Source organism: Capsicum annuum, chromosome 6 (genome assembly GCF_002878395.1).
Source record: "Capsicum annuum cultivar UCD-10X-F1 chromosome 6, UCD10Xv1.1, whole genome shotgun sequence".
Taxonomy (NCBI): Eukaryota; Viridiplantae; Streptophyta; class Magnoliopsida; order Solanales; family Solanaceae; genus Capsicum; species Capsicum annuum.
Genome location: NC_061116.1, coordinates 123,751,270 through 123,762,127, shown reverse-complemented (window position 1 = coordinate 123,762,127; position 10,858 = coordinate 123,751,270).

The window sequence follows — 10,858 nt, the reverse complement described above, 5'->3', positions numbered from 1 at the left end:
AGAATTGGGGTTACAACTTATACCAAGTCATGATAGAGCCTCTTAGAAATTCCCCTAACCATAAAGATGTTTCCCCTGAAAGTGAGAAGAGGAAAAGCCTCAGTCTAAGTTCTAACTAATCTACCCCTGGAATAGTATACAAGGTGCAGATCCCAGGAAATCCACAAGGTACAAATTTGCATCATAAGTTGGAAATCCTGCAAACACAGCCTTCAAATTAAAAAGTTGAATCATTGCACTCGTGATTTCAAATTTAATGCCTGGGGGAAACACAGGAGGTACTATGGCTCCAGCCTCTATCGGCTCAACATATCCCAAGTCATCTTCATCATCTATATATGGCTGCACATAATGATATGCTGGGATTATTTGAACATGGCACCTCTATCTCGATTCTGATTCCCATTGAGTATTGCTCAACGGTCTACTACTTGTCTCTGCTAAGTTAGCTCAAACTCCCTAGCTATTCTCTTAGCTTCTTTTATTTCCCTCTTACCGGCTTAGGCTTGAGCTATCATCTTACCAGTCTGACAATCAACAATATATTGCACTCCTTCGGGATGAGGGAGAGGTATAATGTCACAAACCCCTTCAAGATTATCCAGTCTTTTTTGCTCAGACATCCTACCAGTTATTTGTAGGATCCTCTCTGGATTTGAATTCATTAGGAGTAAGGGTTTGCCTCTACTCTGCGTGCTAGGCATACACTGGCATATGCCCAACTAAGAACAAAAGCAAAAAGAAAAACCCAAAAACTACAATAAGCTCAAATACAAATCAACACTATGTTCCCAGGTAACGACGCCAATTTCTTGATAGTGCCCATGCAACACCTCCTTTTAGATAATAGTACGGTTGTTGTCAAGATATAGTAACCCAAAGAAAGTTTGGGTCGAATCCCAAGAGAACATGTGGCTTTGTAGATCTCAATAGTTGTAGTCAATAGGCAGAACAAAAAAATAAATGAGGGGATTGTTTATAGTAATCTCGAGCAAAGAATAGTCTTAACTTGGGTGAAATTAGTTGTAAGTGAGCACTAGGATTGTGTTCCCCCTGGCTTCCCAAATCTGTAGGCTTACCGTGCATTGTTGAACAAACCCAATACCTTTCATGCAGAATCGATAAGTTATTTACCTTCTACAGTCTTTTGGATGAGTACAAGGATTTCACCTTTTACCTTTTTAGTCTCAAGGTTTCACCTTACTAACCCTTATCTTGATCCCAATCAAATATTACCTTTTGAGTCTCTAGTTATTAGATGAAATCTAACCATCTTACATAAATAAAACCTAGAAGCGTGGATCAATAGTTAAACTCCAAATTACTGTTGTCTTCATCTTTTCCTAGTCACTACTACTCTTTTGGAATAAGTAGAAATATCTAGGAGGGATCCTAATGTGTACACCTATTAAGAAAACAATCATAACGAAGATAAAGCAATGCATGCATAGGTTTTGGCTTAGATCAACAATCACACTTCCCCTACTTCATTAATTCGCTAGGGTTTACACAACCCTAGCTAAGGGTTTTAGCCGCTTATGATTGTGAAGAGATCAATACCATTCATAATAGAAAGTATAGATTAAATCACAAATGACAAGATGAACAAAAAGCCACAACTGTAACTGAATAGACCAACTAAAGTTAATACAAGAGAATCCCAAGATCAAAGACAGATATTGAAATCAAAATATATTTCTAAGTATTAAAAGTGTGTAACTTCTACTAAAAAGTACATAAAGCATATTATAGTACAAGAGGAAACCCCTAAAAACAAAACCCAAACAAAATAGGTGAAAACCGAGTTTGTGGCCACATATGGTCTGTACTTGTGGTCTGGCCCCAACCACAGGTACTACCTGCGGTCCAGACACTGGTTACAGGTACCGGGAGCAAAAATCCTGCATGTTCAACTCTCGGGATTTTGGACTTCTGGTAATTTCTTTTCCTATATGCGGTCCATAGGTCCTACTTACGGCCATATGTTGACTTGGTAAGTATTGGGAGTCATTTTTTCAGCTCTTTTTTTATTCTCGAACATGCTTTGGTCATGAACAAGATGGAAAACATTCCGTAAACCCATAATTGCTCCAAAAAGTAACCAAAAACACCTTTTTCATGAACTTAAAATCCAAAACATGATTTCCTATAAAACATGCCCAAAATAGATCATATCTAACAAAAAGGCCTCAGAAACTAACATCTTTTCCTCCTTTTATGCGTTGAAAGTGCTATATTTCTAAAGAACATCAAAAGAAAAAATGGAAAAATTTGTAAAATGCGTGATAACTTTCTAAGGATTTGATGTGGACATCGGCACACTAGCCACAGAACTCTAGTCAGTATTTTCTCTTGTACTTGTGAGACTGATAGCCTAGGATCTGATACCAACCGTCTCGACCCAGCTGACTGAATCTAAGGGCACCTACTCTAATCCACCTAGATAGGATAACCCTTACCACCCGTTTCAAAATACATGGGAAGTTATAAAAAAATTGATGAAAAACTTCAAAATCTGATAAAATACAACCTTCCCCAATTTACAAAGGATAACAAAAACACTTTTCTTAAGTACCTGGTCTAGAAACGTAAAAAGTTTTTAACATAGTAAAAGACAAAATGGAAGACACATCTCCCACTGTAGTAATGAAAGAAGTAGAAGCTATTTTAGATCACTATCCATGTCACCTAAGAAATATCAACTAACCCTGCAACTAAACTATACCTCAAAAAGGGTATAGCAAGTGTAGAATCAGTATTAACAACACGTACTCGTAAGTATCATCAACTGACCAAGGTTAAAGAACATAACATATAATTTTAAAAAATCAATATAAATCATGTACATATAATGTGAAAGTTTAACTCCTCTTAATCTGTAGTTCATGTCATCACTTAATGTCAACAACTTCCATTTCCGCTCAATATACTAGCCTTTAGATCTTTAGCCTAGGCTAAATATGAGTGCACACAACTTCACAGTCAATCTAGGACTACAAGAATTAACTTTCCAATATTTCCTTAACCTCTTCCTAATATTCTAGTTATGCATTAGCACCCTACAAGTGAGATATTCATTTAAGGTCATGAGAAATTAAGAAGAAAAATAGCAACACCCGCTTACCCAATATCAACAATATCAACCCATAGATTAATGACTATAAACACCTTTCAAGTAACTTATATCCACTAGGAATACTTCAACAACTATGGACCTAAATCAGATATAAGTCGACTAGGCAGTAACTTAAGTTAAGACCCTGACTACCAGCATCAACCAACCCAACAAACCATGAGTCCACAATAATATACTAACCATGTCTGAAATATATAAGAATATAAACAATTAATAGGTAATTCATTCATTTGCAATTTAGCTCAGACCATGCAAGGATCCAAATAACTCAGCAAGTTAGTAAACATAACCCCATTCTTTTAAGAAAACAATAGATATATTTATAAAAACTCGACCTAACTCAAGGAACCAATATATATACAAGAAAGCGGATGAACCCGATCCACTCAAGGAACCAACATATATGATAAGTAAACAAATAATCCCGGTCCACTCAAGGAAACAACATATATAACAAGTAAGAAGATAAACCCTCTCCACTAAAAAAGCCAACATATATAACAACTAACAAGATAAACCCAGTCCACTCAAGGAAATAACATATATAATAAGTAAATAGATAAGCCCTGTCCTCTCAAGGAACCAATATATATACCAAGTAAATAAATAAGCCTAATTCACTCGAGGAACCAACATAGATAACAAGTAAACAGATAAGCTCGATCCTCTTAAGGAACCACCATATGTAACAAGTAAACAGATAAACCCGGTCCACTCAAGGAACTAACAAATATAACAAATAAAAATATAAACCCATTCCACTAAAGAAACCAACATACATTACAAATAAATAGGTAATTTAATTCCTCTAAAGGAACCACCATATATGACAAGGAAGCAGATAAATTCGGTCTACTCAAGGAACCAACATATATATCAAGTAACCAGATAAACCTGATGTACTCAAGGAACCATCGAACTTACCAATACCTTGTACATATAAATAAGGTTCTTATGGTCATCCACTAACCAGGAAATGCAAAGCATGATTTCTATCCATGAAATGTACTAGTGTGGTACCCAATTTAACTAATAAATCATATATACTGCAATTACATAGTACCCGAGTCAACCAATTCCTTAAAGATGTCCAAATATCATAATATCCTACAATAATGAATATAAATCCATGAAAAAGTCCAAATATCAGTACATCCTAAAATAGTAGCAGATATCACAACAATCACGACCACAATGATAATAGGAATAACACTTGTAAAAGAAACAAGCCTGTCATATAAGTTCCTTGCATGCAATTAATACTTAGGATATCATTTGACTATTTACCTTCTTTGAACGTGAATTACAAAAAGTATATGAAGAAATAATTTAATATGCATAAATAAATTAAGTTGGGCTTTAATCTACCTTTAACCATCACCTACTGATTTAAGTGCAATCATCATGTAAGTTTACAAATATCATCACTTACACCAGAACACATCCTTATCCCGAAATACAATGCTTTTATTATTCAACAACATTTTTGACAAATCATTTAGTATGTTCATTAGTTTTTAAAGGAAACTCAAGCATCCATATTTACTAGCATCTAGTATTACAAATGACCACGCATCTAGTTAAAGACATTCATTTTTAACCTATTAACCTTAATTTGATTCTTAATAATCATTAAATTATGACATGGCTTTATCATAGACTAATTAATCACCCAATGGCTCAACTATGGTTACAAAACCACCAATTTAACAAACTTGCCAACTATTTACTATCATTCCTGCTTTATTATAATCAGTTTACATCAACACCTTTTAATTTTGAAAAACACCATAATTACTAGTTACAAGTTCTCAACCATAGTCACATAACTAGACACCAATATATATATATATACATACATACATACATATATAATCTACAAAATCATCAAGATTTACACTAAAATAACAAATAAACCAATAATAGATTCCATCTATGTTTCACATTTTGATTATCACCAACCATTCACTCTGCCTGCAAAGTTAAACATTAAATATCCCATCAAACTACATTATAGTCATACAATTTAACCAAAACCTACTACACATTAAACCTAACCTGCCTGCTCCAAACTACTGCAATAAGTTATACCACGGATGATTTTCCTTTTTCTTCACATCTTTGAAGGCTAAATCATCTAATAAACAACATGGAGAAGAGTAATTAATCAATTACTCTTTAAATAAATACTTTGAGAATTCAAACCCACTAATTCGAACCTTATTTATAGTGTATAAGAACATCCAAGGGTCAATTAACCACTAACTAGCTCTATCATACACAACCCACCTCCATTAATGGAGTTGTAAAGTTGAAAGTCTCATCTTTATAGAATTTAAGGTTCCCAACTATCAGATATCATTTCTGTAAATCACAATTTCATATAAAAAAAGAGTTAATTTGAAATCTAAAATCAATTCTAGGTGACAATATATGTCCCCATAGGTTTTCCCTATTATTTTGATGAATCTAAGGTTCTAAACCACAATAATTCGCCATAATTTCCCATTCTAGTGATTTTATAAAATGAACGAATTAATTGATGGTTAAAAGGAGTAAAAATCTTATCTCAATAAAGAAGTTCCATCCTAACCTTGTGCAAATCACCCTTCTAGGAATGGGGAATGAAGTATTTAAATTTGTGGAGTGAAAGTTGTCAAAATAAGCTTATAAACAATTATTTTCAAGCTATAGTAGCCTAATACCACTACGGTAGCCTCAACTTTTTTGCACCAGTAGTATTTAGTAAAATGGTCATAACGTTTTCTCAAAAAAATGGATTAATTAATAGTTGGTTTCATTGGAAAGAAGACTCACAGATATTTAATTTTTGGCTATTGGGCCCCATAACTCTTTACATTCTAAGAGAAGTACTCTTTTGTAGTTGAACCTAGTTTAAACTTAGCTCAAAACTGATTTAGTAAGGAAACTTCCAACTTAACTTTGTGCTACAGATATTGTATGACCTTAATTCATAACTAATGCACTTACATACCAAGGAATTAATCATAACACCTGTGATAAATGAGATTTGTATACCTTTACAGCGAATTGATAACAATGGAATATATAGTTACACAATTTTAATTTTTTAATGCTATCATGTTTGTATTTTTATTGAGTGTCTTCTTGCTAGGTACAATAACAACGGAAAGTGAAACCCCTAATTCCATGGTTGAGAACACTTTGAATGTTATCTTGCAAATTCTTGATGGATTGGATCTTAGGATGGTATTAATGAAAGGTAAAATATCCCCAATCACTGGGATGACGATCAACATGAAGGGACGCTTAAACTCTACCAATTCCATTCCACAAAACTATCATGCCTTCTCTAATGGACATACCCAAAAAAACACTTCTACTACTATTACGCCTAATATCTTTTGCCAAATATGTAATCCACCCCTACAAGACAATGTTTCCAATCCACAACCACTAGCAACCAAAATGTTTGAAACCCCATTCGACCACTCCAACCCCAACTTAACCAAGTATACCAAGAAGATCCACAAAACTAAGATTTACCCCATCAAATACCACAAAAAAAAAAACTAAAATCCACTAATCCATGTTGAGAAGGTAAGTGAAGATGATCCATAAGGTGAGTATATAGGAAAAGGTGAAAAGGCTCTATAGAATAATGAAGGGTGTGATAAAGATGATCAAGTGAATAGAGCACTAGGTTGAGGTCAAGGTAAATGGTAAGGACCAAAAAAAAGGGGATGGTCCATATCCTCAAGGTCGAAGAAACTATGGGAACCAAGGTTGAGCATGGGTTTAAAAAGGTCATCAATAGGATTAAGGTGGAAATTAGGGATGATACATGAGTCTTAACTCAATCAGAGTCACTCTTCCTACCTTTAAGAAAGTAAGTGATCCTACGGCATACCTTAGTTGGGAGACACAATATGATTAGATTTTCTAAATTAATGAGTTGACCAATTAAAAGAAGTCTACCTATATAATTGCTCAATTTTATGGGTTTTCTTTAACTTGGTGGAAATTCACGATAGCACGTTAAAGAAGGGATAGTATTGATGTTATTTTGGGTTAGGTTGAGTTGAAAGAACTTATGAGGTATTAATATGTACCAGAGAGGTATAAATAAGATCAAATAACTTAAAATTACAATTTGAAGTAAGGTAACAAGAGTGTAGAAGAATATTATGAGGATTCCCAAAACTTGGCTCTAAGGCCAGAGCTTGATGAGACTCATAATCATAGCATGGATTATTTTAAAGGTGGGTTGGACTTCAATAATGACTCTAAGTTAGTTATCTATAATTTCAAAATGATAGAAAATAATGTAAAAATAGTCGTTAGATTGAAAAGAACAACAAGGAGAAGAAGTCTCCTAAGCCAAAAAGGTATATCTTCAAATTCTTGGGCAAAGAACAAAGATTGGCATAAGTGTTTTCAGAATATAACAAGAACAAGGACTTCAAGAAGTCTTATGAGAAGAAGCCCATTGAGAAAAATACTCAAAAGTATCAACCAAATAATAAAGGTAACAAATATTCGATCAATAATTTCAAAGGTATTAAATTCTTTGAATGTCTTAATCGATGAAATATCATTCTTAGATAAGAAAAGTTTACTATATTAGAGAAGAGGTGGAATAAAAAAATGATAGAGAAGATAAGCTAAAAAGGATGACGACTTTAGATATGATGAGTATTATTAAGATGATCCAGCTAATGAGAAAGTTGGTGTATCCCAAAAGATGATGAGAAAGGCTCTAATTGAACATTTTTCGGGATAAAAAGGTTAGACTATAATATTGAACTATTTGGTAAGGCAATAAATGATTAGCTAGGCCTTGGATGATCTAAGACAAAGGGTGAATCTCTTTAATTCCAAATGACTTGTCAAGGACAAAGTTTGTTAGTGTGTTCTTTGGTCAAATATAGTGTAATTTGTGCTAATATTTCTAGTGCCACTATGGTGGACCTTTTGAATCTACCCAAAACCAAGCAAGTTGCACCTTACAAGATTTAATGGTTAAGTTAGTATGGAGAATTAAAGGAATAAATACAAGTGGCGATGAATTTTAAGATTGGGAATTACCATGGTGAAGTAATATTTAATGTAACTTCTATGCAAGCTTGTAATATTTTGATTGGAAGACTATGGAAATATGATCATTCAACCAAACATAATGGGAGGACCAATAAGAATGATTTTAAGTTGAATGGTCATCAATTTGTCCTTCATCCCATCTTACCTTCACAAGTGAATGAGGTGTATCAAAAGATAAGATGTTGAAGGAGAGAGAAGAAAGAAATGAGAAGAGCACAACAAAATGAGAGGTTTGTGAAGGAAAAGAGAGAAGGAAGTTAAAAAAAGAGAAACGGTGATGTTATCTCGATATAAGGATCTTTTTTGAAGGATTTTATGAGAAGGAGATATTGGTACTTCTAGCACATATGTATCAAATTAACCTCTCTAATACTTCTATCTCTTATTCTACTTTCTTTCTTTTGTAGGATTGTGATGATATCTTTTGCAAGGAGCTTTCAAGCATATTGTCCCCTTTTCGAGTGTGTTGACTTCTCAATTATCAAACAAACCAACCTATCAAAGCAATCCAAAAAACACAAAATAGCTTTAAGGACAAGTTAAGAAACTCCTCATCAAGGGCTACATAGAGGAGAGAATGAGTCCATATGCCATTTTGGTCTTGTTGGTACCAAATAAAGATGGGACTTTGGTGCATATATATTGATTTCCAAGCAACTAATTAGATAACAATAAAGTATCACCAGCCTATCCCAAATTAAATGACATATTGGATAAACTTAATTGTTCTTATGTGTTTTTAAAAATAGACCATAGAAGTGGGTACCACCAAATTTAGAAGAACCCTAGTGATGAGTGAAAGACTGCCTTTAAGAAAAAATTGGGTCTATATAAATGGATTGTCATGCCCATCAGGCTTACCATACTTCTAGTACTTTTATGAGATTAATGAATCATTTGATAAAACTCTTCATAAGTAAATATGGTGTGGTGTACTTTGATGATATTCTAGTTTATAGCAAGTCACTAGATGAGCATGTTTTGCATTTGAAAAGTATATTTGATGTACTTAGAAGAGAATAACTTTTACCAATCTTGAAAAACACTCATTTGGTGTGGATGAAGTTGTATTCTTAGGATTGATATAAGCTTAAGAGGAGTCAAAGTGGATGAATCCAAGGTAGACTCTATTAAGAAATGTCCAACTCCAAATTTCATAGGCAATGTTCGAAGCTTCCATGTGTTGGCTAGTTTCTATAGGTGATTTGTTAGAGGATTTAGAACAATATCTCCCTTGACTGAGGTAATCCAAAAGTATAATCGTTTCATTGGGTGATGAGCAAGCAAATGATTTTGATGCCTTGAAATCCATGCTTAGCTATGCTCTTTTGTTGTAATTACCTAATTTTGAGAAAATGTTTGAAGTTTAGTGTGATCTAGTAAAGTAGGAATTGGAGTCATCTTAATGCTAGACCATAAGCCTATTGCTTATAGCTAAAAGGTGTAACTTTAAAATGTTCTACCTATGATCTTGAGTTATAAGTTTTGATTAAAGCATTAAATAATTGGCAACATAATTTGTAGTCCGAGGAGTTTGTGATTGGAATAGATCATGAATCCTTGAGACATCTCTAGGCCCAAGGCAAGTTAAAAAAAATGAGCGCCAAATGGATTGAGTTCCTAGAAATTTTTCTCAATGTAATCCAATACAAGAAGGGAAAAAAGAATGTAGTGGTTGATGCCTTGTCAAGGAAATATGTGTTACTTAACACTTTGTCTTATAAATTACTTAGTTTTGAATTCTTGAAGGAATTGCATCCCAAGGACCCCATTTTTGCTATAGTATTTAAGGATGTAAAGCATGGGAAAGGGAAAGATGGCTTAGTGATAGATCTTTTACTCCCTATTCTCAGTTTGATTGAAGGTTTATTGTTTAAGGGGAAGAAACTATGTATGCTTATGAGCTCTTGGAGAGAATTATTTATGATGGAGGACATGATGGTGAGTTGATGAGTAATTTTGGAATAGCCAAGACCTTAGGCATCCTTGAGGAACAATTCTATTGACCAGAAATACACAAAGACATGGCACCAATTTGTGGTTAATGTATTAAATATAGGAGCTCAGGATTGCGACTACTTCCTCATGGGTTGTATACCCCAACGTACTTGGCTTGATATTTTCATGTAATTTGTTTTGAGATTGACAAGGATAAACTAGGTCAAATATAGTATCTTTCTAGTAGTTGAGAGATTCTCAAAGATGGCTTATTTTATTCCATGCCATGAATGTGATAATGCTCCCAATATAACATCTTTATTTTTTGAAAGTTTGGTAAAGTTGCATGGAATACTCAAACCATCATAAATGATAGGGGCCCAAAATCCCTTAGTCAGTTTAGGAAAGAAATATGGGGCAATCTTGGAACCAAGTTGTTACTTTCTACTACTCGCCACCCACAAACTGATGTCACAATCAAAGTTATAAGTAAGATCTTAGATTCTATGCTTCATGTTGTGGTACATGGTAATTTGGCCTCTATGGAGGATCATTTACCTTTGGTTGAATTTTCTTACAATAAATTTATACATTCAACTATTAGTATGACCCCATTTAAATGTGTATATGGTTTTAAACCCCTAACCCCTTTGGATCTCAACCTTTTTTCCCAAGATTTTGTGTTTAGCTTAGATGGTAGAA